The sequence below is a fragment of the Acipenser ruthenus genome, chromosome 14 (assembly GCF_902713425.1).
Source record: "Acipenser ruthenus chromosome 14, fAciRut3.2 maternal haplotype, whole genome shotgun sequence".
NCBI lineage: Eukaryota > Metazoa > Chordata > Actinopteri > Acipenseriformes > Acipenseridae > Acipenser > Acipenser ruthenus.
The window spans coordinates 5,397,646-5,416,600 of NC_081202.1; the positions used below are offsets into that span (position 1 = coordinate 5,397,646).

General features: G+C 38.6%; 1 protein-coding gene and 1 long non-coding RNA gene across 2 annotated transcripts in view; one reads left to right on the plus strand and one right to left on the minus strand.

Annotated features, from left to right (window-relative positions):
- LOC117419969 (neuron navigator 3) overlaps positions 1-18,955 on the plus strand; it is a 260,529-nt gene that overhangs the window by 62,422 nt on the left and 179,152 nt on the right. The gene's annotated exons all lie outside the window — the stretch shown is intronic.
- LOC131697398 (uncharacterized) lies at positions 1,694-5,945 on the minus strand. Its single transcript, XR_009307226.1, has 3 exons — positions 5,913-5,945; positions 5,680-5,774; positions 1,694-2,140 (listed from the first exon to the last, which is right to left on the minus strand). It is a non-coding gene; the product is annotated as an uncharacterized LOC131697398 (long non-coding RNA).

Sequence of the window (18,955 nt, forward strand, 5' to 3'; positions counted from 1 at the left end):
GCTGAAAATGTAATTTCAAGTAGTGTGCTCCAGAATTACTTTCCCATCATGTCAAGCGCTGGGATTGTTATAGAAGACTCTGCTTTCATCAGACCAAACAGAACAGGTTCTTTTTTTTTATCTCCAGTCTAGCTGTCAAATGGGTTCATCAGTTGTTGGGTTGGAAAGGGCTGGAAACGTGAAGATTAGGAAGCAATTGCATTACATTGCCTCTTTCGGTGATGTTGCCAGGTGGGTAGGGGCAATGCTCATTTGATGTGCTCAAAGCTCCTCCCTGGTCTGGAAAGACAAGCTTCTGGTTTCCAAGGCAACAGTTACGAGGTGGAGGTAATGGTGCCATCTGTTTAAAAATAAATAAAAAACTATAGAAGGACTTACTATTTATCTGTTCATTTATTATTATTATTATTATTATTATTATTATTATTATTATTATTATTTATTATTATTATTTATTTCTTAGCAGACGTCCTTATCCAGGGCGACTTACAGTCGTAAACAAATACATTTCAAGAATCACAGTACAAGTAATAATGCAATTAAGAGCACGATAAATACAATGACTTTGGTTCAAGCAAATACAAGTGTGACAAAATATGATTAAATAATACAGCAGATAACAATGTTAATGATAGTTACATCAGGATATAATTAAATACAAAATACTACAGATTAAACACTTGGCAGATTACAGTGCTCTGAAGTACAGGATTAAATGCAGTAAAATAGGGGGCAGATAAGAGCAAGTAAAGTGCATTTAAGGAAGGGTGATAAGTGACCCAGGGGAAAAACAGAGGAGTTCTACAGGTGCTTTCTGAAGAGGTGAGTCTTGAGGAGGCTCCGGAATGTGGTCAGGGACTGGGCAGTCCTGACATCTGTAGGAAGGTCATTCCACCACTGTGGGGCGAGGGTGGAGAAGGAGCGGGCTCTGGAGGCAGGGGAACGTAGCGGAGGTACAGCCAGTCTATTTACATAGACTCTGTAAACTCTAACATTCAAGCTACTACTAATGGACAGGTTCATGATGTTACAGTACACAATTATTGATAAATATTAAAGAAATGCATAACCTGTTTCACTTCCCTTTTTTGGACTGGGGCTGACGGTTACACAAGTAAAATGGCTGCACAGTCTGAGAGCAATGCGTGTAACACCTAACGTCACTGCGCAAAGCTTTTCTAGTTTATATGTTTCTTGATGTGGTTTTTTTTTTAGCCTTCAGTACTTAAGACTATTATTCCTTTGCACAAATTGAAAGACAGTACTGCTGAAAAATGTGGCAGTTCTTAATTTTTGTTTAGATAGGATTAACTCAGGAAAATAATTGTTAATTCCATCTCCTTTCTGCATTCCCCTTTCACCCGGAAGAACCTTAAGGCTAATGTCCATTTTCAGTAACGTAATTTACATTGGTTGTCTTTTTTTCTGGAACTGCTCCATAAAACTGATCTGTTGCTGAGACTTGTGCTGCAATGCTACAGCTTGTCAAAATGTCCAACTGGTTCTGAGCTTGGAAGCCGTAAAACTGCCTGGCAGTTCTAGTTGTAATTGTAATTATAGTTGACCCCAGGTCAAATCCAACCAAAAACCTGCATGCACGTGCTTATTAATATAGTATATATATATATATATATATATATATATATATATATATATGTGAAGCCCCAAACAGGGCACCTGGGCTATTAATTGATCAATGAATATTTAAATTGAGGCTCTCAAAATAAAATTTGATTCATTGTTGCATCTCTACTCAAGTTTGACAGCCAATTGGAGAACAATGACAAAAATCCAACCCAAACTATGTACATACTGTAAACTCTCAATAACAGGAAAATGCTAAAACAAACAAAAACTCCAGTATGTTTGCTTCATTTTAAGCGTTGCACTGCGGGGGCACGTTTTGAAGAAGGGGACGGAGCTCCTTTCTCTTGGTGTTCTACCATGTCGTTGTTACCTTTCAACACTGACAGGATTTCTTCCTTGACAACCAGACTAGGAGCCTTGACTTGCAAACGCTTCAAGCTGTTTTGTTGTGCAAGCTGATGGTAGTCAGGTCGATAAGGCCGTTGAATACTGAGGCTCAGGTTCCTGGTATGATGCAGAAGGCTTGAGGACTTTCTGAACCAGATCTATGTAGCTGGAAAACCATAGTTCGACATAGAGCAAAAACAGCAATTTAATTGGATTGAAACTCTCTGGGGTGTTTTCAGACATGTGAGAGATCTGGGTTAGGTTTGATCCTTCTCCTTACCTATAGATTTTTACATTTCTAAATGTTGCCTGTAGCCAGTAAAAACAAAATCTACTTATTATTCTGCAAACAATATGCTGTACATGGGAAGATTCCTTATGCATGGTGATCATAATTAGTGTTAGTTTTCTGGCTTAGGTGTTTCGTGTTTTTTTTTTTTTCTTTTTTTTTCTTCTGTTGCTATGGCAACCTCTATTCTGTTCTATCAGCTGCCAAATGTGAATTTATGATCACCTGGTATGTTGAACAAGAAAAGGCCTTGAAATCACTGTGGTATTAGCAGAAAAAATGTGTAGCCCATTTCCTAAACACATGTGAAAGACCTTGCTTTGAATTGTAATAATAATAATTAATAATAATTAATAATCATCAAATTGAGGGAAGACCAAATCAAAAATAAGTCTTTACACTTATCACTATCTGTGAATTAGTTCTTTATTATTCGGTGTATCTCTGTTGTACACTCTACAGATGACAGCATCTCTGATCACAGTAAATGGGTGGCTATTATCTACCCGAATTTCTATTGCTGCATCTCTTCTGGTGTTTTGAAATGTGTTCACAGGGACTACATTAGATGATGTCAGAGGAAACCAGGGAGGCTTTAGTTCTTATTGGAGGCCTTATGCTTTGCTTGTAACCATTTTCCAAGCACAGGCACAATGAAGCTTCATACAAAATACTCATTTCTAGGTAAGTTAAAGATTTCCAATCTACTGAAGCTACTGTTGGCGATTAACCATACAATGCTGTCTTCCACAAAGCACACGCAGTAGTTCAGGGATAATTGCTGTATTTTGCAGTCAGCCCAATTCAAAACTATGTTAAGATTTGCCCCAAGATTAAGTGAATACCTTCCAACGTCAAAGCTACGGGGAAGATCTCTGGTTTTTATTTTCACTTTGGCAATGTTTGATCTAATATCATATTGAAACTGAATGCAGAGAGTCATGGTGATCTGCAGAGTGGAATCTTTTACTTTCAAAAACTTTTTTTGTGAATAAATGATCTTATTGTCTTTGTGATGTCATTTCTACACAAGTATAGCCATTACACTACACAGTAGCAATTCAATAATATCAGATTCCAAGATTCTATTTTAATGCTGATTATGCTGAAGTGCTGACGGACTTCGCTTAAAGAGGAAAATAACCTGTTGAAAATGTGTTAATTGCATGATGACATTTCCTGCCTATTCGGTTTCTCATTATCACTGATTGAAACTGAAAAACTGCAAGGCAGGAAATGTCATTATACAATTAACATGTTTTAACAGGTTCCTTTCTGTTAAATGATACCTGTCAGCTTAAAACATGTTAAAAAGGATATTTAGAAATAAAACTATTTGGAGAAACTTAAAAAGGGATCCCCAGTAATTCGAGGCCTGACTTTCCTCTTTTTTTGCTGACGGACAAACATTTTTATCAATGTGTTTTTCTTCTATTAAACTAAAAGCTGTGATAGTAAAATAAATACCTTATAGAGCTATCACACCTATGCAACAGATAGCATTAATCTTAAATATGAGTACTCCATTGTCTGTATTTTCTTCTTTAAACCTTGCAGGATAAAATATACTTTTATAACACATTTAACACTGAAATAAAAGTAAGGGGTCACCAAATTAAAAAGAGATGCCTCTAAAGCAGCTTATTTACATATTTTTTAAAGAAAGCTAAAAATGAAACGAGGACGTGGTTCTTTTTTTTGTAATTTTTTTAAAATTATTTGTATCATATACAGTACTCAACTATCAGTGTGAATATTTTTTTAAAGAAATTAAATTGGCACCAAGAGACCTAAAACTATTGTATTTCATTATTGCTAAAAACAACATAACATGTATATTTTTTAAATTTTATTTTAGTCTTCAGACCACGACAAGCTTCAGTGCACTGCGTTGTAAACATGGCTACACACGAAGCAAAGTCGTTTGCATGCAGATATACAAATATTATGGATGAAGAGAATAATTCCAACACAATACAATAGTACCTGTATGAGCCGTTATTGTTAGACTACAGTAGTCTAACCTCTTCACACAGCGAGAGTGATGATTCAGACCAGGATAACCACCAGTTCGTTTTAGCAGCAGTCAGTGGATAGACCCGCCCACAATTCTCTCTGATTGGTTGCAACGTTGGTATGAACGTTGACTGTTCAGTAATTCTCCAGATTTGCACGCGCTGTACAGCCACTTTTTTAATTGACAATTATTTTATTATTTTCTCCCAATTTTGGCATATCCAATTATTCTTTTAGGCTCAGCTCACCACTACCACCCCCACACTGACTCGGGAGCAGCGAAGACAAGCACACGCTATCCTCCGAAGGCTATACCACAGGGGTCACTGGTGCGTGGTGAGCCGAGGACACCCTGGCTGACCGCCACCCCCTGGGAGCTCCCGTCTACAGTCGGCAATAGAATAGCCTGGACTCGAACCAGCGACCTCCAGGCTATAGGGCGCATCCTGCACTCCACTCGGAGTGTCTTTACCAGATGCTCCACTCGGGAGCCCCATACAGCTACTTTTTAATGCTACTGGTCGATCAACCTTCTTTAGTGTTGTACTGTAATAAGTTAGATATGGTAGAAATCATATTTCTGTTACCAGCGAAAAAACGGGACTAAAGGAGCGTCCCAAGAAAGGTTCTGGGGACTGGGACCAGTGTTCCAAAAATGGGACTGTCCCGTCCAAAACGGGACTTCTGGTCACCTTACCCAAGATCCATCAAAAAGTCTTTTGCGACCCTCTGGTGAAATCCGTGTAGTGACTGTCATTGGTCTGTAGAGAATAAAAAGGGCTTTGGGAAACCTGTCTCTTTTATCTTATTTATTTTTAAGCTGTTAGGCAGTAAGTTAATTAAAAAAATATAAAAGGCATTGGAGCTAAAACAGACCATGTGGGGGAATGTAACAAGCTGTTTCAACACAATCATTAATTAAGAAAAGCACATTTAAGAATAGTGTAAACCAAAAACACTAAACCTGTACTTTTAATCTCTGACAATTAAAAATACCTCATATTTACAGCTTCAGTAGATTATAGTTTTTTCAACAGAACAAGTACTGTTAGAAACAGGAACAACTCCATATCTGAAATGACTAATTGTGGATTAAACGTCTAAATGGCTTCCCATCCTGTCTTGCCACGGGGACTGCGAAAGAGAGTAATCTGGAGCTGATCTGTGATAATATCTGCACTGTCAGTGCCACCCAATGTGATGTGGTCAACTGCCAAAAGAGGTGGCATGATGAAAGACATTGAGAGTAAATAAAAACAAAAAACTAAAAAAGTTTCCAGATCCTGCCAGCTTGTTCTGTGACTGGAAACCTTACTGGTTTCTCTGTGTGAGTCACATGTGACTCAGAGACCACATAATATCAGTTTTACCCATTAGCAAGAAAAACCCTGAATGCTTACCATTTATGTAGAATATTGTACATGGGGCTGGACAATACAGGCTTCTCTCCACCGCATGAGGGACCAGAGACACAGACCTTTCTAGTCTTCCAGCCCTGTATTATAGTTTTTATAATACACATTTAAATACGAGTAATCAAACAGTAACACATACTTTTAATCTTAATGTGTAAATGGTAAATTAAATCTTAATGTGACATCATTTCCATCTAATATAAGCCATCTGATTGTACCTGTTGACTGCAGTGTCCTCGTTATCAGCTTTACATCTTGTACTGTTATTACATGTGTAACAAAGGCTTTTTATAATACCTCTGTTGGCTTGCTCATCATTAACTTTGTATAACTATGCAGCAACCGACACAATACAAATGCCTGCCTGTTGTCTGCAAATGTTGACAGTTTCCTAAAAGAGTATAACAGCCATTGCATAATACAATAATTGTACCAGTATTTACAAAACAACAAACAAACACACTATAGTACATTTTTGTAGATGGGGCAATTATTTAACAATGTTCTGGAAAACGTCTAGGTTACAGCTGGGGAAACAAAACAAAACAAAAAAAAAACACCTGAACAAAAACTAGCCCGCATATACCAACATTCGTTCATAGTGCTTACCAGTTAGTTTCACATTGAGATGAATCAGATGGTTCAGGGAATTATGCCTGTTTGCAGGGAGTTGATAAGAGACTCTGAAAGGCATGGGTTCTGGCTATTTTAGCGACCTGCTGGCCTACATCCCTCCCTACTTTCTCTCTGAGGTCAGCACTTGCTGTTTTATGGCTTGAATTAAGATTCTGAGTAACAGAGCAATCAGCAATTACTGTGTGCGGCCAGATTATGAAAGAACTCCTTCCTCCAAGAAACCAATGGTCTGACTCACTGGGGTTCAAAAACAGGCAGTATATTTAAAGCCCATAATTCTCTGTTTTTATCTTTTGAGAAGCTCACAGAATGCCACAATACATCATATATTTATATTAACATAATCGTTTAGAGCTCACTGGGTTTATTCAATGAAACATCTTGAAACTTAATAGTGTCACGGGTAGAGCTATCCAGGTACGGTACAATAGAAAAGCAAAAGATTTGGATAGAAAATAGCTTCAACTATCAAATTAAAGCTAACATATTTATTCGATTAAACATAAAATTAATTGTAGAAGTTGGAATTTAAAAAAAAAAAAGTCTAACTTCAGTATAACCCATATGGTACTGTAATTTTCTTTAGATGTAGACCCACCTTATTAGCACAGCTTTTCAACAGACAAGGAGGACTGCTTCAAAAATGAAAGTAATATTGTGTGTCTGTCTGGTTTGCTAATCAAGTCCCTTCGCCTTGTCACACTTAGGGCTGTCTTTCAATTGTTTAGAAACTAAAGAGTAAATTAAATGTTGCCTTTAAAAGGTATGGTAAGTAATTTGGAAACTGGAAATAAAGGACTATATCTACAATATATGATTGTAAAATATTGCATATTTTTATTTAGAACGGGGTTACATTTTTTTTTTTTTGCTTTTGATGAAGTTTAAATGTAGCACATACCACATACTGTATAAAAAGGCACATTACATTTCTATGATTCATACTGTAACGTTATGTTCTCCGCACACCGCTGGATCCGATACACTAGTGTCTTTGCTCTGTAGACTCAGAGAGCAAAATCACATGGAAGCTGCATTGCTCAATGATTTGTTGTCCCAGACAACCGTAACATCTAACATCCTATCATCAAAAGATAATATACTGCTTTTAATTCTCACGGTATTACTAATGAGTTAATTGCAACCAGTTTCCTGCTCATTAGTACAGCCACTGCTTTCTTATGAATATCATTCCACTTTCAACAGTGACAGTGTGTCAAAGCAGCTCACATTCCAAACAGGGTTAGTTACACAGATGTAACTAGATGGTTAGTTCGATGGAGTGTGTATTAAGGGCCAGAGATTGATTTTAGCTTGCAGACAGGTGAATTTCACAGCCAGCACCTCTGACAGCTGTAAATCAATTGTAGAAATGGTACCGTGTTGACACCGATGGCAGTCAATCTCTACGTCTTCACACCCGCACCCGGCAGGTAACTGCAAGCTGGAGTCACAACACTTACTGTGTATTTATCACTACGTATGCAATAATAACGTAGTGTTTACTTGACCTGATTAGACTTGACGCTCTCCCACACTGAAAAGCTTGTTCACACAGGACCATGCACCTGAGCTGGTATTGTGTGTGCTCAGTTTAGGTTGGCAGCAGTTCATACTGATTAATATCTTACAGTTGCATCCTGTGCTCAGCATAATTAGGAGAGCCTGCTCAGCATAAAGTTCCCTGCCTTGCTGACTGTGAGATTTATGGTTCGACAGTGGTGGATCAGGGGCTTGTGTCTATCCCATTTATTCACAAGACAGATTTCAGACATTTGTAACACTTCCTAAAGGTTACACCCCCTTGAATTTCATAGTGTACATGCAGGCATACTATTTATGCACTAACCGCGATAGATGAGACTGGTCACTTAGCCTTCATTTATGAATGTGATAACCCAGGGTGTTGCAGTGAAAGAATAAGTTGTTGATAGCAGATTCCGGTTCCAAAGAAATATTGATGCAGTCCTGAAAATCTGAAGCGACATCCAAAATGTGAGACAAGGTCAGAGCTCCCCTTCAGTGTTAAGTGTACTCTGTCTGCTCCAGAATGCTGATTGGACTTTTGTTTCAAACTTATCCCTGGAGCAGCCTTTTATAATGTTGTCATTTCCCATCACAATGAACCAAGAGGTTATATAGATTGAGGACAGAATCACATTTGTTTCACTGCTGACCTCCCCTAATGTTAACTTGCGATGGCTGATTCCTCTGCGACTGAATTCTTTGTGTGTGAAGTCCACGTGAAGCATCTGACTTGCACAGGATTCTGAAGCGTTTACAAGAAAAGGGTTGCCTAACCATTGCTGTAGGCAGCGTTGTCTGTCTCGCAGCGATAGATTTTTCAGCATGATCCTGATTGATTCAAATGGGGAATGCATTTATCAACTTTTATTCTGGATTTTGTTTAAAATATATTGCTGTGATACGGGAAGCAGCAAAAGTGAAGAAATGCGTTTTTTGTAAACACACTGCGAGAGGTTGTGCTACACTTTAATCTCAAGCAATGAAAAGGAATTTCATTTTCAGAAGCCTGAAAAACTGCTCCTCCCAGCCTCCCATCTTATTGTGACGCTATAGCAGCAAATCTAAACAGAATTCTTAATCTGTGAATGTCAATAAATGTGAACCTACTAAAAGTCATTTCTATTATTATTATTATTTATTTCTTAGCAGACGCCCTTATCCAGGGCGACTTACAATTGTTACAAGATATCACCTTATTTTTTACATGCAATTACCCATTTATACAGTTGGGTTTTTACTGGAGCAATTTAGGTAAAGTACCTTGCTCAAGGGTACAACAACAAGATAACGCCTCACTTAATCTCTTCAGGATTTCAAATGGTGGGTTGCTCCGAGTGTCTTGCGTATGATACTGGTCCATTAAGAAATTGCAGGTTATTACTAATTTGTAACATAATAATTACTGATGCTATACTTGAAATACTTGTTTGCAATTTCCAAATGGATACATGTTTTTATTCACTTTTATCTGTACGTTTTAACGTGTGGGTTTCCACAACCAAGGGCAAGAAATACTTCAATACTATTCTTTGGTGACTTTTTACATGCTTTGAGACATTTGAGACCCAAAAAGAGGTACTTTAGTTTTGATTCGGCAAATTCCTTATTCACAATACGGGTTAGTTTTGCTCATGCTAATTACAGTGAGGTTTTGCTAAGGACTGATCTACGCCATGCAGACACTGATCCAGCAGGCACCTGTGGACCCCTTATTCACTCAAACTATGTATCTACACAACAGGATAAAAAATAGGTAATATCTTGTAAGAAATCATTAAGACTACCCATCTGATTTATATTCTCCAAAGGAAGTTTCAGCTGCAGAGATGCATGCTCCTCTTAGAAACCTGCCTGCAGCGTTCTAACTCACAGAGCCATACCGGCATTCATTCTTTGCAGCTGCATGATATTAATGAATATAACTTGCAAACTCTTTTCTGTTTACGTAACAAAACAGGAGTAAGTGGGGATCACACTGTAATTAGATTTCAGTCTGAAATATCCAATTTTCACAGTGAGCTCATCAAGCAGCAACCTTCTAAAGTGCCGCACTGTATTTAAATCTATTTTTAACAGCTCACCGTAGGGAACAATGTTGCTTTAAAACCATCACACACACACACACACACACAGAGCAGGGCCAGGTCGTGCAGCTAATTCACTGGTCTTTCATGCCTTTCTGCCTTGGTGTCCCGGTTTGGAATCCTGCTCAAGTCACACGAGTGAAACTGATTTGTTGGTGTCAACATGCCAAACGACCATTGGTACACATCACAAAACCAGCACACAATTCGTTACCATTCAGCACCAGCTGTAAACTTTACTTGAGTGGCTTATTACTCAATTGCAAAGGGCTGTCAAAATTGGGGTGTGCTTGCAGAGTAGTAAGGTGAAAGCTGTAACCAGCGCCATTGTCACCTTTTATAAACCCTAAATTCACAAGCAACATGTTAAAAAAAAACTGCAACAGTACCGTTGTAATTGGTATCATTACAACAATGTGTGAAGATAATTCTGCTGGACTGCATCAGCGTATTACATCAAATACCCTAATTATTTTACCTCTTAAACGATTGCTTTGGCAAGGTAACCTAGCCTATTCTATTTCAGCTAAGGAGCATGTATCAACCATTCAACACTGTAACCTGGATCCAAGGTTTGAGCCATTGAAAATAGGAAACGGGCAATTAGACTGCAATCAGCAGACCCCAGCTGCAATTAGCATGACAGTCTCCCAATTAACCCCTGCTAACCCTGGGGAAGCAGGCACAATGAAGCAGGGGCAGGATTCTGTTCATGCAGCGTAACCGTACAAGGCTCGGAACGAAACAAGAGCGGCAGGGTTCAGCATCGTTCTCCATAGATACCGCAGCATTTCTGATTAGCTTCAGCAGGGTTTATATTTTGTTGTTTATTAGTGTCCTGCTGGTGCTGTTTGTAATGGCCTATTGACCTACAATTGAACTGCCCAAAAATCACTAGCTCTTAAACCATTATGACTTCAATCTTGAAACGCCACCTGAGTTGTTAGTTCCGATTCTCCCAGCATATTTGTCCACCACCCCAGTAAATCAATAGCATTGTTTCACAGGGTCTCAGGCTTGGTTATGTGTTCAAAATGAGCAGGTAGGCATTACTAGGAGATGGAACTTTTTCTTTCACGCTTTTTTAGTTAGCTAAAAAAAACAATCCTTGTACACAGGGGGAAAAAACAAACAAACAAAAAAAAAGAACTTAACCGCCTTTGCTCTGGCAAAATTGTAACTAGAATTTACACAGCTCTGGTTTTAATGTGAGTATTACTATTTTAAATATATATTAAGATGTTATAATTCTTACTGTTTTGGAGATTCGTTATGTTTTTGTTATAAATTTCATGTAAAATCTAAACGGAATGACCATGTACCAGTATGCTACATTTATCGAGGTTGGTTTGATTTACTGTCATATGAATATTCCTAATGTGATTAAAATGTCCCAAAGGGTACTTTATTAGCCTAGGTGATGGTATCACAGTTTAATGTGCTCCCACAAATGAAGCCTTGCCTGGTGTAGTAATTAACTTGTCACTGTGTAAAGGATGTTGTAATAAGCTCATGTACTTCCTGAAGCCAAAGGATTAGAGAGATAACCGCTTATCTGCATTGTACTGTCAATAAATTTATTTTCACACATTTTCTTTCTCTTATTCTCAACACATTCGAAATTTGAGTTTTAAAACTGAAGATTTGCCCCCTGATATGAAATGCTGCTTTTTAAATTATTTTTATACAGTACTTTATAATCATTTCATGTATTACAGCACTAAAACATGCCTGTGTCAGTTTAAAATGGGTTACACAATTTTCTTAAATAAAAATAAGAGTGCATTCATGTCTGGAATATCAGAACAGACCAATAAGATGCTTACATTTTATAGTGTCAGGCCAGTCAAGGGACCAACAAAATGTTGCCTATGGTGATGGCCTCAATGCTGAAGGTACACAATAGAAAAAACAGCAACAGTCATTTTATTTAAGAATATTTTACAAGTTACAGAAGTCACAAGCTTTCATTTCATATCACACAAGAAAACGTATAAAAACAGAATATGTCAGCACATACGGTACTTTAGTTAGGAGGCTGCACCAGTGCTGTGTAAAAGCACAGGCCAAAAGCTTTTCCTTAACCAGAAAGTAATTTGGCAGCAGCATCGCATGAATTGTGCTCATTCAATTACTCAATTACACTATTTTTCTTTTTTTTTTTTTTTTTGAACGGGGAGAAAGTGCGCAGGGTGTTGATAGTAATAGTGCCTTCATTGCAACAAGAGCAACAGTGACATGACCAAACCTTAGTCAACTTCTGCATTTATCTCGCCTCGATGCACTCTTGCTGTGCCCTGGGCTTATTAAATCAGCCCAGTGAGGTGCCACTTAGATCAGCCGATTTGTTTCATTATTATTACTCAATTGGCCGTAGATATTTAATGGCAATTTGTGATGGGGATGGAACAAATGGAATTCATTGTTTAACTGGGTGTTTGTTTGGTTCTTTGTTTGTGTGGCAAAGTGGCTAGTGAAGGGGAACAGGTGTAGCGGTGATGCGATGCAGGAGTGAACAGGCAGACAATGGTATACAGTGGAAAAATGGTGTTTTATTTATAATCCAGGTCTGGTGACCGTTAACTAATAAACCCCCGGCTATACACACCAATGTGTAAAGCACGGGGATAACAAAACAGGGCACAGTCCCGAACAAAAAAGAACACACGGTCACCAGTCCTGGGTGAGTGCAGTCGTGCTGGTGCTTAGTGCAAACACAAGTATTTCCGTGACGCTTAGTGCAGTGGTGCTCCGGATTGTGCTGACCCTCGGCGACAGCTCCGGAGATGTGCTCTAACTGTCTGGTGAAGTAAAACACAAACAATTACCACACAGACAAACACAACACCAAAAACACGTATCACGTCTCTTTTCTTTTCGTTATTGAGAGCTCCTCTCTCAGTCCTTCTCTCTCTCACGTTTAACCCAAACGAAGGAAAAGAACAGCGTTACCCTGGCCCCTATATGTAATCCCGCATGATATCTAGGTAAACGGTTGCAGCTGCCTTTTTACTTGCAGCTGCCCCTTGTTTACCTGTCAAATCAATACGGTCTTACAACAGAGTCTCGCTTCCTTCCAGGCTGACCCACTTCCCGGTCCCGGAAACTAACTGTCAGGCCAGCCCTTCCAGATACTTCTCCTCCCGTTCTTTAGCGCCCTCACAGGTCGGGAGGAAGATTTATCACCAGAACTCATTGTATTTCTGTCACAGTTTGTCATAGAGTACTTCATGTTTTCCTCTGTCTCTGTCTCTGTCTCTGTCTCTGTCTCTCTCTGTCTCTCTCTCTCTCTCTGTCTGTGTCTGTCTGTCTCGTTGTCTCTCTCTTTGTCTCTCTCTCTCTCTCTGTGTCTGTCTGTCTCGTTGTCTCTCTCTGTGTCTCTCTCTCTCTCTGTGTCTGTCTGTCTCTGTCTCTCTGTCTCTCTCTCTCTCTCTCTCTCATGGTATTCAGTGTAATTGTTCAGCTCCATTGACACAGAGTAATTGCTGTTAAAGCTCATGTGCATGCTGCATTTTAAATGTAATCTGTTTAAATCGGCGAGCATTACAGAAGACTTGTTCTATAGCATGTTTTATGAATGATTCAGTGAGCTCTAATAGCTGGCCCTGTAATTCCTTTTGAATCATTAAAAACAATTCACATGTGTAAACAACAATGAACGAGAGAACGGTTGTCGCCTGCAAGAACCCGTCTTAGGTAGTGTATCAAATAGCGCTTTGTGACTGAGGTTTTACTTCTTTTTTTAATAGATTCTGCGTGTTCTCTAGAATGCTTCTCAGTGCCAGTGAGCAGGCTGTTTAGCATTCCGGGTGCCCTAGATTTGGGTTATCAATTGTGACTATCATACCAGCTAAATTCCAAGAGGCCTACAGCTGCAGAAAATGACTAGAATTATCCCAATGGAAAGATGTGATTCGTGTGATGCCCCTACAGCGTGGAGCACTGGAGCTTTGGGGATGCTAAGGCATGTAACTACCTGTCACTTAAAAGCATACTGGTCACAGGTATGAACAACGCATGTTCTTGTAGGTATTCCCAGAGTGCAAATGGTGTACCACTTTAACCAATGTGCTGAAATATTTCAATCAGCTATTCCTCCATTAATTCTGCTGGCCTGAATTCTTTCCCCGCCATATCGGCCATTTTGAATGTACTTACACTGGTTGTTGCTGGTTAGCAGTGTTGACGGGTTCACTTATAGAGGAAGCTGTTGCGTTACTACTTTTGTTTTTAGGCCTTCGCTGAGGCATTAGATAAGATTTCGGCCTGCTTATTATTATTTGTGTCAAAGAAATGTGTAAACTGTTAAAAGGTGGGTTGAGAGCTGGAGCTCCTCTTTAACGCTGCTTCTCCTTAGCTGGACATCACATCAGTCAGCTATTCTTACTCAAGCTTGAGTCATTTTAAATTTTAAATCAAGCTTATCATATAAATGTGCAAAGCACAGTGTTATTAAGTTTCATTTGAATAAACTCAGTGGAAAATGCTCTTTGTGGTAAGGAGGAAATCGGAGTGCTCTTCTGAGCTCAAATCTGCACATCTTTGGATACGTATTGTGTTCTAAATTGATGAATTCCCTCTGACTCTATTGTAGTACCTTACTATATTAAATATACCAGAATAGCCATTCTCCTCTTGCTGGCTTTTGAACTGTGGGTTCATAATATTATTATGTTTGAACACCCATGTGTATCAATATTGATTTATGTATACACAGCTAATTGACAAAACCCTCAGTATTTTACAAATATCCCTAAATTATTCAAGACGGGTTAGATTATGGATAACTTTCTGGATAACTATTCCTCCAGCAATGCTGTAGCTTTGTTTCATAGGTTTTTCTAAAGGGGATTCTATATAAAGGAATAACACCAAATACTACAGCCAAAAGGTATATTGACTGGATGTTAAAGAAGGAAACCTGAGGCTGCCATGATTTAATATTGATTTTGGATATGGTAAAGCTGTACATGTTCAATAGAAAAATACATGTTTCTGATGTATTATCCTAAAAAAACCCCCCCAAAAAACAGTTGCTGGGGGGTTGGCTACCATTCATATTTCCAATTTTGCTCCATTGTGTCCCAGTTCTGAAATCAATAAATCTAGTTTTCTGCTCTGTTTGGCTATTACAACTTGGTTAATGTGGTTTGAATCCCATATAACTCCCATATAAGCTAAATAATATTGTGTTCATAATAAAACATGGCTGTTTGTTGATTATCTCCAGAATCCTGTTAACATGAATTATAGCTTCATGGATCTCTAGCGTCAATTAAATCTTCCTCTTGGCTGTAGTTACAAAATGACTTCCTTGTTTAGATGTTTTCGGGGAGAAGAACAAGCCACATAGAGAGCTTGTTAAACATGTTTCTATAATCTGATTGACAGCATTTGAAGATTTCTTACTTGGAGTCGATTACAAAAGCATTCCCTTTCCGGTGCAGATTGCTTTGAAGAGCCGAACAGGCCCCGGACATTATGCATTACACAGACAAATGTGTGTTAAGCACGATGGGGCCTAGGTGTGGGCAAATAATTAATAAATAAGAAAGCCATAAACAGGGTTCTGCTTTAGCGCAAATATGCAGAATTCATACAGTAGTATGCTGTTGTATTATAATTTTTGGAAAACAGTCAGTAGAACAATAATTTTTGTTTTTAAGACAAACGATTTTTACCAAAACATCCTTTTAAGTAAGTTATGGAACAGTCGCAGGGTTAATGTCTGGGTGATACAAAGCTCTTGTATGGAGCCAGTTTGACAGTCAGTTGTCAAAACCCCCTGTGGTTGTTGGTTTCAGGGCTGTAAAGATCTTAGAAGATGGTTGTCTGTATCGCAAAACTGTCTTTGCAATGGCTGTAATTGGCACTTTGGCTGACAGTCTCTCAAAGATGAGCTAACTGTTGCTCCCATGAAGGGCTCCAGTGAGTTTATAGAGTAATTTTGTCAGAACATTTATTTTGCAGCTTATACTGCAGCAGCCTGTGTTCTATCTGCTCTTGTTTCTAGTTCTTTCATCGCATAAGCATGACATTCAAATAAAACAAATACTGTTAAATATTGCATCAAAGCCGTATCGGTCCATGCCTTAACCTTAGGGACCTGTAAGGGCTGTAAGTTCACACCATAGCTGTCAGCTAAAAACTAGTAGTTGCACTGGCTTCCTTTCTTATAAAGACTATGGCTTAATATCATGGTTTTAGCCTTTCTGCCACAGAACTGGTTAAAACGCATTGTAGAAAGAACATACTCAAATCCATCTTGCTAATGTTACCTTAATTGTGTACAAGACAATTGCAGTTGTAGATCACATAGTGTTGTACAAGTTCAATTATTGCACTTGATGGTATCAAACTACTTCAGTACTGGAATCAAAGAAGAGACTCTTCATTAAAATACACAATTTAAGTAACCTGATTTTAACTAGACACATAGTGAATGTTAACTCAATCTAAGGCAAGCGTTCCACTTGCATACTTGGTAGCTGGATAATTCTAAAGCGTTTTAGCATGTAAGACGATAGGATAAAAGATGTCATGATTTGAGAATGTATTTTAATATACTCTGTAATGCATACAGAATTCAATCATTGCATGTTTGGCATTCCAGGTTTTTTGTTTTTTTTTGTGTATTTTTAAACTAGTCCCTCATGTATACTGATAGAAAGATGTCTCTATCAGAGCAGAGCAGGAGGTGGTTTAACTCCAGAACCTGCAAGAGTTTGTATTAACAGAGGTCTTATCAACAGGAACACGAGACCGTGTTGAAAAGGCTCAGCTCGAATGTGACCATTGTAAAACCAGCACACTCCGGGCCATTAAAAACTCGATTAGTGGCATGAATCACAGCTTGACAGTTCAATTACAGTCGCTGACCTTCTGGGGTTAATTGCATCCGAATTGTATTTTTCTCCTCCTCTTCTTCATCTTCTCTGGTTTTATGTGCCGGTGTTGAAGCACGGAACAGTCCTGTATTTAATACTGGATTCCATGAACACACTGGGTGTGCACCTGTCCTGGATTTGCATACTGATTTGTATTTTGTTTTATACAGTCGTTTGTCTACTGCTATTGGTTGTAGATCTCTGTCTGCTTTCTGGCAAGGTGTTAAATACGATGCAGCATAGTTAAGAAACCGGGTAGACATTTTTGTGTTGGTGTTACAACCTGATTATTAGTGCTGATGGAAGCAGTTGACCTACGCCTAAGCCTTCCTCATTCTCCACTTCACTGGGGCGATTCACTGCATCGTCCCGAATGACAAATGCAAATTAATATCTGGAAACTTGTTCATGCCCACCAGGGAACTGTAACATTCGCCTCCCAGAAATAGTTTACATGGTAAAGAACCAATATTTACAGTGGGTGATTGCTTCCTGGCTTTTATCCATTGGGATTCTAAGTTTCTGAAGAGCAGATGAACAGCAGGTGAATGGTGATTATTTGGAGCATCCTTTTATTTTATAAACTGGTCAATGCCATCTTGTGGTAGTTTGCGTTAATGCAATTACAACTGTTGGCCAAGAATGTGTAAAAGGTTTTCTATTTTTATTATGTTTCCTTTTTCCTGAGTCTAGGGTAATTTTAATTCAGCTAACTAATTGTTATGTGTTGATATATATTTTTTAAACCCAGTCAAACATAAAATGCCTTGGGGCAGTGTTTGATGTGTAATGTTATAAAAATACAATGTATTTAATTAGCAGATGATATAGCCTCTACATACAGGTATGTGCTTTGCATAATGTACATACTATTATATATTATAAGATGCAATAGTAATTTTATGTGGTATGCATGTTTGTTTTTCCACATGTAGAAAATACTTGCATTACATTTTTGAAAGCGGGGTGAGTATTGCACAGCTCTTAGTTGCATTAATAAAATACAGTTATTATTATTATACATTTTCTCTAGAAAGCACACTGGGCTGACAAACATGTCAGAGACAATTGCCTTCAGCTGTAATAAAAGTGATTTCATGCACAAATTTTGCTGTGGCAAGCCCAGGCATGGTGTAACATGTGGGTTATTTCAAAAGAAAGACCGAACACTGCATCTAACAGTTTTTTGAGGGGGAAAGCCTGTGATTATTACACCTCTAAATGTGTGTGGGTTGAACCAGTTCTGCTGAGTTGTTCAAATCTGATTCTGTTTTTTAATTAGTGGTATATTGTAGTGATACAGTTTCCTTAACCACACTCCATGATACTTTTTGCTGATGGGGCTGGAATACCAAGGGACCGTTTTTTCATTGTTATGATATCGTGTGTGTGGGTTTATGTTGCAGGGATCGTGTTAAATCGAAGCCAGTGTGTGTTCCACTCTTAACACAAGAGAAGTTTCACAAATGTTATACACTAAGGCATTTTTATTTTAAAAAAAAGCCTGTGTATGATCTCACGTACTGTAAAATAACCGGCTGGTGATCTTTGGTCTGTGTTGGATATGAACGCAGGATCACCTTAGCTATAACCATGGCACTGCTTCCTCGGCAACATGATGACTCAAAATGAATGTGCTAGAAATGCATTGTGACCTTTTGTGTTATACAAAGCTATGAATACTTTTTAATATTTGCTATCATACGCCTTCTCCCCCTACTCTGCGGGGCTCTGCAGCATCAGTCACATGCACCCACCTATCGTAAACTTTCAAAACTTTGTCTGCAGAGATTTCCATTGTAGCTCCACACGCGGGGAGGCGTTCTATCCGAGCATCGAGATGTAATCAATTTGAACACTTTTTAAAATAATAAAAAGAACAACAACAGTGCAGCTTGAACCCCAGAAAGGTGAACACAGTGACAGTGCTGTGTGTCTGGGCATTGCTGCTGACAGGTGTGTTCCAGACTTAGCCCCTGCCTCTAGCGGTGCCCATTGCTGTTACACAAAGTATTGGCAGGGCTTCGTCTGGACTTCAGAGAGCCTGTGTAGGAGGAGGGCACCCTCCCTGCAGCACTGCCTGACTCTGTCATGCAAATGAAACAACAACATTGTGAGTTAATATAA